At 44.3% G+C, this 12006-nt stretch overlaps 1 long non-coding RNA gene and 1 pseudogene across 2 annotated transcripts in view; both read left to right on the forward strand.

Annotated features, from left to right (window-relative positions):
• Positions 1 to 617: 617 nt before the first annotated feature.
• The window catches only part of LOC119618519 (uncharacterized), a 38889-nt gene continuing 27500 nt past the window's right edge, over positions 618 to 12006 (forward strand). The window contains exons 1-3 of one of the 2 annotated variants that reach the window (XR_005234838.2): positions 618 to 1047; positions 7005 to 7058; positions 8290 to 8387. This is a non-coding gene — a long non-coding RNA (uncharacterized lncRNA). The remainder of the gene's footprint in view (positions 1048 to 7004; positions 7059 to 8289; positions 8388 to 12006) is intronic. The other variant, XR_012089339.1, reaches the window with a different exon arrangement.
• On the forward strand, positions 1045 to 6884 carry LOC103222748 (small ribosomal subunit protein eS4, X isoform-like; annotated as a pseudogene).

Consider the following 12006-nt stretch of genomic DNA (forward strand, 5'->3'; position numbering starts at 1 on the left):
TTTGCTACTTTGTCTTACATTTCTATTGTTGTAATCCCTCCAGGCCCTCTTACCCGACTTGACCTTGAGACTAATGGGTGTGTTGGAAAGAGACTGGCAAGGTCTGAGGGCACAGCCTGTGGCGGAGGTGGGGCCAGGCAGGCCCAGCCCCTCAAGCCAGGCCCTGGGGCCCAGGGTCCTGCCGGATGGGTGCTCTCTGGGAGCTGCATGCAAAGGTGCCTGGTACCCCCAACCGCGCCCCACGGGACACCTGACCTCCAGAGGAAGGAAATGAGTCTGGAGACGCCGTAGACGAAAGAGACGCCGCTTCCTCCGCCTGGGATCACTCACAGATGCCTCAGGGAGGCGGCCGGCCCTGAGTCACGCTGAGCGCTGAGCGGGCTGTGACTCAGCGGGACCGCGGCCCCTTGGCTGCGCCTGGGTTGATGTGCGCCCCGCTTGTTTTCTGCAGAAGACAAGGCCGTCTCGGATTAGACTGCCCCTCCTAAACAACCAGCAACTGTTTTTCTTCCTCAAAGTGCAGTTTCCCTCTGGCACAACCAAAAATAAACACCAACCAGGCCCCTGCCCAAGGAGGAGGCGGGGAGGAAGACAGGCCCCGGGGCGCCCACCGCACGCATGTGAGAGCTGGCAGGTCACCTGCCAAGCATGAATCTGTGAAGCAAGCAGCCTTGCAGGCAGAGAAACCTCTCCCGTCGCACGCTGCCAGCACAGAGGCGCTGACTGTTGAGGTGGCGCTCTGTTTATTTCCCCAACTGCCTCCTCTCAGGTTCCGTCCTAACTGCTGGACTCACTGCCGCGTGGGCCTGAACACATTTCCTTGGCAAATTGTCCTCGGTGGAAGTTTTTTCTTCTCGATGTGGTGAGTCAGAGCTGGCTCACACACAAACACCAAGCAGCAGCCTCAGGGACTAAAGTGCTTTAAGGACACGAGGACCTATCCTCCCTCCCCCCATCTCAGTGGGGTGGGCCCACAGTTCCTGAAACCTGGCCCAGTGCAGTTCATTTGACAGGGAGAGGCTGAAAACGCAAATCACCCCAACACAGGTGAGTGCACAGCAGAGATCACGACCGGGCTGCAGCTTATCCTAAAATCCTGAAGGCAGGGAGCACCGTGCCCACAGGAAGAGCTGGGAAGCCTGAACCATGCTAAGATGTCCCAGGGTGAACCGGAGCCACTGGTTAGTCACACTGACTTCACATTTCCTTCGTGAGAAGGAACTGAAGACAGATCCCAGACTTGCTGTGCATAGAATGTATAGTTCATTGCATGTAAGTAAACTTATGTGGTTCCAAATCTGTAGGATCAATTCAGCCATTTTAGCGTTATGTCCATGACATCTGAATTTACAAAAATCTAAGTGTCCCTAGCTAGAGATACCTGAAACCAAACAGGCCCTACGTATTATTCATTTTATTTTTGAATAGATAATTCACTCATATATTCAGATATCAAATCCTCATAAAATGATATTCGTTAAGAATTCTCACTTCCATTCTGTTCTCATTCCTCTCTGCCCCCATAAGTAACCACATCTACTACTTTTTAATACATCCTTCCAGTGTATCATTATTGCAGATATAAACAAAAATCAATATACTTCTGTGGTTGTCAGAATAATGGCCTCCCAAAAATGTCCATGTGCTAATCCCCAAAACCTATTAATTTGTTACTTGATGTGGAATAAGGACTTTGCAGATGTGATTGAACTGAGGATCTTGAGATTGGAGATTATTCTGGATTACCCCAGTGGGCCCAATGTAACCACAGAGGACCTTCTAAAGGGGGAGGCAGGAGGGTCAGAGTCTGAAAAAAAAGAGAGGTTGGCAGATGCTATACTGTTGGTTTTGAAGATGGAGGAAGGGGCCATGAACCAAGGAATGCGGGTAGCCTCCAGAAGTTAACAAGGCAAGGAAATGGATTGTTTCCTAGAGCCTCCAGGAAGGCAGCGTTCCTTAGACTTCTGACCTCCAGAACTAGCAGTGAATAAATTTGTGTTGTTTTAAACCACTAAGTTAGTAGTAGTTTGTTACAGAAACCACAGGAAATGAATACAACTATTTCCACCTTTTTCTTTTTCTTTTAACTGTTATTTGAGGTTCAGGGATGCATGTGCAGGTTTGTTATATAGGTAAACTCGTGATATGGGGGTTTGTTGTACCGATTATTTCGTCACCCAGGTACTAAGCCTAATACCCAGTAGTTATTTTTTCTGATCCTTTCCCTCCTTCCACCCTCTGCCCTCAAGTAGGCCCCAGTGTGTGTTGTTCCCCTCTTTGTGTCCATGTGTTCTCATCATTTAGCTCCCACTTATACATGAAAACATATAGTATTTGGTTTTCTGTTTCTGCATTAGTTTACTAAAGATAATGGCTTCCAGCTCCATCCATGTTCCCACAAAAGACATGGTCTCTTTCTTTTCATGGCTGCATAGTACTCTATGGTGTGTATGTACCGTATTTCCGCTGTTCACAACAGCAAAGATACAGAATCCACTTTTTTCTTAAATGAAAGTTAGCATACCCTGTATAGGGTAACCCAAAAGCCTTGGTGGAACTTTAGGCATTAATAACTTCAGAATTATAAATGCTACAAACATCACTTGGAAGTTGTATTATATAAATCTCTTTTATGCTTATTTAGTTTTGTGAATTTTAAATAGCACATTTTGTTTTTTGTTTCAGTATCTCTGATCAAAGATAGAAAACAATAATGAAACAAAAACACTAAGTTTAAAATTTATTATTCCAAATTCACAAGACTAAGTGAATAAGAAATGTATACAAGGCTGAGCATGTTGGCTCACGCCTGTAATCCCAGCACTTTGGGAGACTGAGGTAGGTGAATTGTTTGAGCTCAGGAGTTTGAGACCAGCCTAGCAACATGACAAAACCCTGTCTCTACCCCCCAAAAAAAGAAAATTAGCCAGGTGTGGTAGTACATGCCTGTGGTCCCAGCTACTTCGGAGACTGAGGTAGGAGGGTCACTTGAGCCCAGGAGGTTGAGGCTGCAGTGAGCTGTGATGGCACTACTGCACTCCGGCCTGGGCAACAGAGACCCTGTCTCAAAAATTAAAAAAATAAAAGCTCTTTCCTTGCCTAACGCAGTCATGGTTGTGGTCCCAAGAAGCATCTGAAGCGGGCAGCAGCTCCATAGCATTTGATGCTGGATAAATTGACCCATGTGTTTGCTCCTCATCAATCCACCCATCCCCACAAGCTAAGAGAGTGTCTCTCCATCATCTTTTCCTAAAGAGCAGACTTAAGTATGTCGGACACGAGATGAAGCAAAGAAGATTTGCATGCACAGTTTCATTAAGATCAATGGCAAAGTCTGCACTAATGTAACCTACCCTGCTGGATTCATGGATGTCATGAGCACTGACAAGATGGTAGAGAATTTCCCTCTGATCTATGACACCAAGGCTCCCTTTCCTGTACATCATACTGCACCTGAGGAGGCCAAGTACAAGTTGTGCAAAGTGAGAAAAATTTTTGTGGACACAAAAGGAACCCCTCATCTGGTGACTCATGATGCTCATACCATCTGCTACCCTGATCCCCTCATCAGGGTGAATGATACCATTTAGATTGATTTGCAAAATGGCAAGATTACTGGTTTCATCAAGTTCGACACTGGAAACCTGTGTATGGTGACTGGAGGTGCTAACCTGAGAAGAATTGGTATAGTCACCAACAGAGAGAGGCACCCTGGTTCTTTTGATGTGGTTCATGGGAAAGATGCCAATAGCAACCTCAACAAACCCTGGATTTCTCTTCCCCAAGGAAAGGGTATGCACTTCACCATTACTGAAGAGACAGACAAGAGACTGGTGACCAAACAGAGCAGTGGGTGAAATGGTCTCTGAGTGACATGTTAGATCTTTGTACGTAATTAAAAATAATATGGGCCAGGTGTGGTGGCTCAAGTCTATAATCCCAACACTTTGGGAGGCCAAAGGGAGTGGATCATCTGAAGTCAGGAGTTTGAGACCAGCCTGGCCAACATGGCAAAACCCCGTCTCTACTAAAAATACAAAAATTAGCCAGGCGTGGTGGCTTGTGCCTGTAATCCCAGCTACTCGGGAGGCTGAGGCAAGAGAATCACTTAAACCTGGGAGGCAGAGGTTGCTGTGAGCCAAGATCGAACCACTGCACTCCAGCCTGTGTGTCAGAGTAGGACTCTGTCTCAACAATTATTTAATTAATTAATTAAATAATAATAATTATTATATGGCATGATTAATCTAAAAAAGAAAGAAATTTACACAATTAAGTTTTCAAGTCGTGTTTCTTCTATGTTTATAGTACTTGTACTTCTAACATTATAAAAGTTTTGAACTGCACTAAGACTTTTGGGATACAATGGATATTGCTCAGCACTTTGATTTTTGTCAGTCAACAGTATATCCTAGGGTTTTTGTGTCGATATGCAAGGGCTTCTTTTTTTCTTTTATAGTTGCACAGTGTCCTCTCCTGTTGGTGTACCATGATTTATTTAAGTAGTCCTCTATTAATGGATACTTGGGTTGTTTTTAATTATGAAGTGTGCTACCTGGGTAATCTTGTACATAGATCATTTTGTGTTGTGCAGGTAGATCTGTAAGTAAATTATCAGAAGTAAGGATGTTGGGTCAAAACCCTACTCTTCAGAAACAAGATTTGCATGAGCTTATTTGCAGGAAAGTTAAAAGAAGCAATAACAGGATGTTATAGATTGTTGGTGGATTGTGGTGGAGAGTGGTAGACTCTGGCAAAGAGGGCTACAGTTATTCCCCCCGTCTCTCTGCCTGCTCCGGTTCACTGTGACTTTGCCGCTCGTGTCATCAAGAGGTCACGTTTATTTATTTACACATTTCGTTTTATTGACACATGTTACATGTATATATTTTCAGAGCACGTGTGATAATTTGATACATTCATGTAATCAAATCAGGTAATTGGGATATCCATCACTTTTTTTTTTTAATTGAAACAGAGTCTTTCTCTGTCACCCAGGTTGGAGTGCGGTGGCACGCTCATGGCTCACTGCAGCCTGGACCTCTCAGGCTCAAGCGGCCCTCCCACTTCAGCCTCCCCAGTAGCTGGGACCACAGGCTTGTGCCACCACACCCGGCTAATTTTTTGTATTTCTTGTAGAGAAAGAGTTTTGCCATGTTGCCCAGGCTGGTCTCAAACTCCTAGGCTCAAGCAATCAACCTGCCTTGGCCTCCCAGAGTGCTAGGATTATGAATGTGAGCCACTGTGCCTGGCCAATATCCATCACTCTAAACAGTTATCTTTTCTTGATTCTAAGAATGTTCAAATTATTCTCTTCTAGCTATTTGGAAATACATAATCAATGAATGTTAACTATAGTCACCCTACTGATCCATCAAACATCAGGTCTTATATCTTCTCTCTCATATATATTTGTACCCATTAATCCAAGGTCAAGTTGACTTCCTGACTCCTGGAATCTGGGCTGGCTAGTGACTGGCTTTGGCTAATAGAATGTGGAGAAAGTGATATTATAGAACTTCCATGCTGGAGCTTTGAAAGGCCTTGCGGCTCCCTCTGTCTCCTTCTGAACCCTGAGTCCTCCAGGAAAAGCCTGGGTGCCTCCACAAGGATGAGACAGCCAGAGAGTCAGAGAGCCAGCAACCAGCACAGGTGGGAAGGCTGTCATGGGCCATCCCGCCCCATTGGAGCCTGTGGACGACATGCAAGTGACCCCAGGCCAGACAGCAAGAACACCGAGCCAAGCCCAGCCCAATCATCAACCCAGAGGCCTGCTGTTGTTGAAAGTTTTGAGGTGCTTTATTATGCAGCAGTAGAAAACCCATGCCTCAGGGAAGTAGTTTCTCTTCACAAAACTTTTTTGAAAGGATATACAGTATGTTAGTCACAGCAGGTAAAGAACTTTCAGAGTAGCCTGTGGACTGTCAGAAATTTTCTGAGCAAGTCCAATTCAGCTCGTCTCGTTTAGCAGGGAGTGTAGGAACTATGGATCCACACCTCAACCCTGAGCATGCCAAAAGCCTGGCTGACTCAGCACACTATCTCATTTCACAAAGAGACAATGGAAGGCTGAGTGTGTGTTGAGGGTGGCTAGGTGAAGGGGTCCCCCACTCCCCGTGAGGCATTGCGTTTCACTGTTGGGCAGCTTCCAAAGTGAAAGGGAAGGAAATCCACTCCTACAGCTTCCCTTCTGAGGCACACTAAGTCTCTTCTCAGTTCAAAAAATCAGGGAAATGAAGAGTCTGAAAGTGGCCTATTTAGCTTAATCAGGCTCAAAGGAAAGAATATGTTTGATTTCCATTTTTGAACTAATACACCAGAGTTTTCAACATCAAGAAAATCAATTTAATGTGTTGCAACTAGTATTTTTTAAAATGATATTTATACACTCATATTCATAGCAGCATTATTCACAATAGCCAGAAAGCGGGAGCAATGCAATGTCCATTGATGAATGAAAAGATAAACCAAATGTTATATCTATCTATCTATCTATCTGGATACATATGCATCCAGTGGAATATTACTCAGCCTTAAAAAGGAAAGAAATTTGGACACATGCTATAACATGGAGAACCTTGAGGGCATTATGCCAAATGAAAGAAGCCAGTCACTAAAGGACAAATATGATTCCACTTATATGAGGTACCTAGAGTAGTTAAGTTCAGACGCAGGAAGTAGAATGGAGGTTACCAGAGGCAAAGGAGGGGAAATAGGGAATGACCGTTTAATAGGTATGGAGTTTGGGATTAGGAAGATGAAAAATGTGCTGGAGATGGTTGCTGATGATGGTTGCACAGCAGCGTGAATGTAATTAATGCACAGAATCACACACTTAAAAGTTAACATGGTTCTTTTTATGTTATAAATATTTTACAATAAAAAAATAAAAAGAAGTAGAATAAAATATAGGTTACATAGATGTGTTTATTGTGTGAAAATTTATCAAGATCTACACTTATAATCATGTCCTTTTCTGCCTATTTGCTATGCTTCAATAACAGAATTATTAAAAATCCAAACATAGTAGAAGTCAGAACGCATTGTCCATAATAAGGGTAAGTGTTGTTTTGTGAAACTTTTGTTATGGTTAGAAGTGTGTGTGTGTGTGTGTGTGTGTGTGTGTGTGTGTGTGCTGCATCATGATGTTAAGTATATTTTGGATTGTGGTTTTTAAAAAATTGAAGAAACATTATTCTGGGGCTAGTCTCCATTTCTTAGTGCGTGGTTCCTTCCATCTTGAATTTGATATGCTTTTCCCAGTGGAAGTAATTTAATTTTGACATTCATCTATTCAAGCAGAAAAATCCTTTCCCTGGGGTCTTTTCATCATAATCATTTTTCTCCATCTGACTGCTCACAGTAACTAGATTGTATATGCTAGATTAACCAGTAAATTCATGAACAGACTTTCTATCATTTTGCTCCATGGACTGTTCATGAAAGCATTAGCAGCGTACATCACGATGAGAGATGATGATATGAGCTTCATGCTTCAATTCAGAAAAACTACAGTTCCTTTAAACCATAGGGTGTTCGAATTTTCAGAGTCCTTGGTGGTTGTGGTTCTAAAGCTCTTGTGCTCATAGGAATCTCGTCTGTATCATCTGAAACAGTGCTTGAGTGTTCATCCAGTGCTTGAACACTTCTGATGGCCATAAGGCATCTCAGCCCATTGATCCATTGCTGGGTAGCCTCCGACTCTAGAAAGCCTGCAAGGGTAGTTTCATGGCAGAATTGGGTGGTAAGTCACCCTGGAACCAGAAGAGGCATCTGTGATCAGCTAAGCCTTGGTCAAACAGGTGCCTGGAACCATTTGTCATCCACATTTAAAAGGCATCCTTCGTGGGGCATGTGTATTGGTTTAAAAGGGTGCACTTTAATTTTCTGTGTGTTTTAGTAGAATGGAGCACTTAATGCCAGACACTTCTAAAACAGGAGAGGAGGCATTGATTTAAGTATTGTGAACACGGGATCAGTGACTGCACACTGATGATTCCATTCTATCTTTATGATCCTGGGGAGAAGGCTCTCACGACTGGGGGGCATCTTTCTCTTGGGTCCAAGTGGCCCTGCTCCCCACACCCTCCCTGTTATAGGCGCCGCCTCCAGTGGGGAATGAGGGCCCTGAGGTGCCTCAGCAATGCCTATGGCTGATGGGTGAGTCTAATTCTAGGGATCAGTATTTGGAAGTCCACTTGATTATATAAGCCACATCTTCAATTATCAGTTTTATCGATAATGATGGTAGTATTTTGACCTTCCTTTGCTTTTTGTTTTTACTTTAAGCATGTTACTCATTAGGCCACTGGAATGCAACAACATAGACTTCTATATCCAACTGGCTAAAGAAAGCTGCACAACTGGGCAGATTTGTGAAACTCCAGGTTAGACCCCAACCCTCTATGGCTATTCCTCAGCACTTTTACCTGACTGTAGCCAATTTCCTTTCCCATCCTCCTCATCACTGAAGTCAAGCCGCTTCTTTCTGATGTCCAACTGTAGTCTGTGACGTCCAGCTGCTTATCCTCTCTGCTGGCTGAGTTCTGAGGTTCTTATGGGCGCAGGATAGGGAGTGGGGTGAGCCAAGGGTGGTTTTGGAAAAGGCAACATTAGAGCGGGAAAACAGGGATGTAAGTCCTTGTTTTGGCCACAGTATTAAGCTTTTCGCCTTGAGGATGGGGCCTTTGTCAGGGACCCACCCTCTTCTGCCCAGAATTTCCCTGCCTCCTGTCCCTGTCATTATTATAAACTGAATGGATTTAGAAATTACTTTTTGTTGGCCAGGTGCAGTGGCTCATGCCTATAATTCCAGCACTTTGGGAGGCTGAGGCAGGTGGATCGCTTGAGCTCAGGAGTTAGAGAGACCAGCCTGGGCAACATGGCAAAACTCTGTCTCTACAAAAAATATAGATAGATAGATAGATAGATAGATAGATAGATAGATAGATAGATAGATAGAGATATATAGATGTACGAAAATTAGCCAGGCATGGTTGCATGGTGGCATTTGCCTGTATTCCCAGCTATCTGTGGGGCTGAGGCAGGAGGATCACTTGAGCCGGGGAGATCAAGGCTGCGGCGAGCCGTGTTTGTGCAACTGCACCCCAGCCTGGGTGACACAGTGAGACTCTGTCTCAAAACAAGAAAATCAGTTTTTGCTGCAGATTTGACAATGTGTCTTCATTAAGTCAAGCTAAAATTACAAGGCAAAACAGCACTTCTATGCAAATATTACACTGTGGTAAAGTCATTGTAATTGTTAATTTTAGTTGTCAACCTTCTAAGTGGGTTAAGGAATACCCAGACAGCTTATAAAGTATTTTTTCTGGGTATGTCTGTGAAGGTGTTTCCAGAAGAGGTTGGCATTTGAATCAGTGGACTGAATAAGGAAGATCTGCCCTCATCCAGTATGACCAGGCAACATCCAATTGGCTGAGGGCTTAGAGAAAACAAAAAGGCAGAGGAAAAGGAAATTTGTGCGCTCTCTCTCTCTCTCTCTCTCTCTCTCTGTTCTGGAGCTGGGACACACTTCTGCCTTCAGACATCAGAACTCCAGGCTCTCCAGCCTTTGGATTCCAGGACTTGCATCAGCAGCGCCCCTGCTTCTCTTGGAATTTGGACTGAGAATTACACATCAGCTTCCCTAGTCCTGAGGCCTCTGACCTGGACTGGGCCATGCTACCAGCTTCCTTGGTTCTCCACGTTGCATGTGGCCTATCATGAGACTTCTCAGCCTCCATAATCTCATAAGCCAATTCCCCCAATAAATCCCCTTTTATATATTTATATCTACATCTATATCCTATTGGTTCTGGTCTCTGGAGAACCCTAACGAATGCAGATTTTAGTGCTGAAAATGAGATGGTGCTATAACAAATACCTAAAAATGTGGAAGCAGTTTTGGATCTGGGTAATGGGTAGAGGCTGGATCAATTTTGAACTGCATACTAGAAACATCCTAGATGGCCATAAATGGAGTATTAAAGGCAGTTGTGGTGAGGGCTCAGAAGAAGAGGAAAGCTTAGAGAGCCTCGGTCTTCTTAGAGATTATGTAAGTGGTTGCAATCAGAATGCTGGTAGAGATGTGAACAGTAAAGCCCATTCTAATGAGATCTTAGATGAAAATAAGGAATATCTTATTGGAAACTGGAGGAAAGGCCATCTTTGTTACAAACTAGCAAAGGAACTTGGCTGAATTGTGTCCGTGTCAGTACTTTGTGGAAATCAGAATTTAAGCGTGATGAACTAGGATATTCGATAGAAGAAATCTCTAAGCAAAGTGTTTCAGGGTGCTGCATGGCTTCTCCTGACTGTTTATAATGAAATTCAGAAAGAGAAAAATGAATTCAAAATGGAATTTATGTCAAAAGGGGAACAAAGGGCTGGGTGCAGTGGCTCATATCTATACTCCCAGCACTTTGGGAGGCCAAGGCAGAAGGATCACTCAAGCCCAGGAGCTTGAGACCAGCTTAGGCAACATAATGAGACCTCATCTCTACAAAACATAAACAAAATTAGCTGGGCACGGTGTGCATACCTGTAGTGCCAGCTACTTGGGAGACTGAGGTGGGAGGATCACTCAAGACTGGGAGATCAAGGCTGCAGTTGAACCGAGACTGTGCCACTGCGCTCAGCCTGGTTAAAGATAAGGAAAATTATCAGCCTAGCCATGTCGTTAAAAATGAAAAAGTGTGTTTGAGCAAGAACATCAAGGGTGTGACCAAGCAAAATATTGCTAAGGAGATTAGTATGGACAGAAGGAAGCCAGATGCTATTCATCAAGACAATAGGAGAATGATCCCAAAGGCACTTCAGAGATCTTTGAGGTTGCCACTCTCATCACAGGCCCAGAGTGCCAGGGCCTTGAGGGAAGAACGTTTCAAAAGGACGATCCCAGGGCACCCATGGGACCTTGGGGCTCACTGCCCAGGGGCACCCCAAGCTTCTGCTCCCTGAATTCTGGTGCCACTGGAATGCAACAACATAGACTCCTTGACCACTCCAGCTGTGGCTCAGGGGGCCCAGATGCAACTCGGGTCAACAATCCAGAAGGCACAGTATGTAAACCTTCATGGCATCCATGTGATGCTAACTCTCCAGGCATGCAGAACGCGAGAACGGTGGAAGCATGGCTACCTCCACCTAGATTTCAAAGGATACCTCACAACCTCAGTCTCAGAGCTCTGAACTGCCACAAGGCAGGGTGTGGCAGAGAGTCCCCGCTATGGCAATGCCCAGCAGAGCCACAGGGTCAAGACCACTGCAGAGAGCCCCCAGTAGGGCAATGCTTAGTGAGGCCATGCAAGACAGCCACTCCTAAAGGCCGCAAACCTGTAGAGCCACCAGCATGCAATGCCAGCCAGGAAGAGCCATAAGCATCCAACTCCAACTCCTGAGAGCTGCAGCGTGGGCTTCATCCAGCAAAGGCATGGTCGTGGGGTCCCCTGGGGGACTGGGGACCCAATCCCCACTCCAGTGTGTCTGGAAGCTAAGATGTGGAGTCAAAGATTATTCTCAAGCCTCGAGATGTAATGTTGTTTGCCTCACTGGGTTCTGGGCTTACTTGGGATTTATTACCCCTTGTTTCTTGCCTTTTTCTCCCTTTTAAGAATGGGAATGTCTACGCCATGCCTGCCCCATTACTCTATTTTGGAAGTATATAACTTGTTTGATTTCACAAGCTTACAGTTAGAGATAAATTTTTCTCAAAATGAGTCATATTTTGAGTTTCACCCTGAGTCTTATCCATATCTGATTTAGATAATATTTAGATGAGACTTTGAACTTAGATTTTAAAGTAGATTCTAGAATGAGTTAAGACTTTTGGGGGCTGTTGGGATGGAATTACTATATTTTGAATATGAGAAAAACGTGAATTTGAAGGGGCCAGGGTGGACTGCTACTGTTTGAACATTTGTATTCCCTCCCAAATTCATATTGAAATACAATCCCCACTATAATGGTATTAAGAGGTGGGGCCTTTGGGAAAGTGATTAAGTCATG

The sequence above is a fragment of the Chlorocebus sabaeus genome, chromosome 18, assembly GCF_047675955.1.
Source record: "Chlorocebus sabaeus isolate Y175 chromosome 18, mChlSab1.0.hap1, whole genome shotgun sequence".
In the NCBI taxonomy this organism is placed as follows: domain Eukaryota; kingdom Metazoa; phylum Chordata; class Mammalia; order Primates; family Cercopithecidae; genus Chlorocebus; species Chlorocebus sabaeus.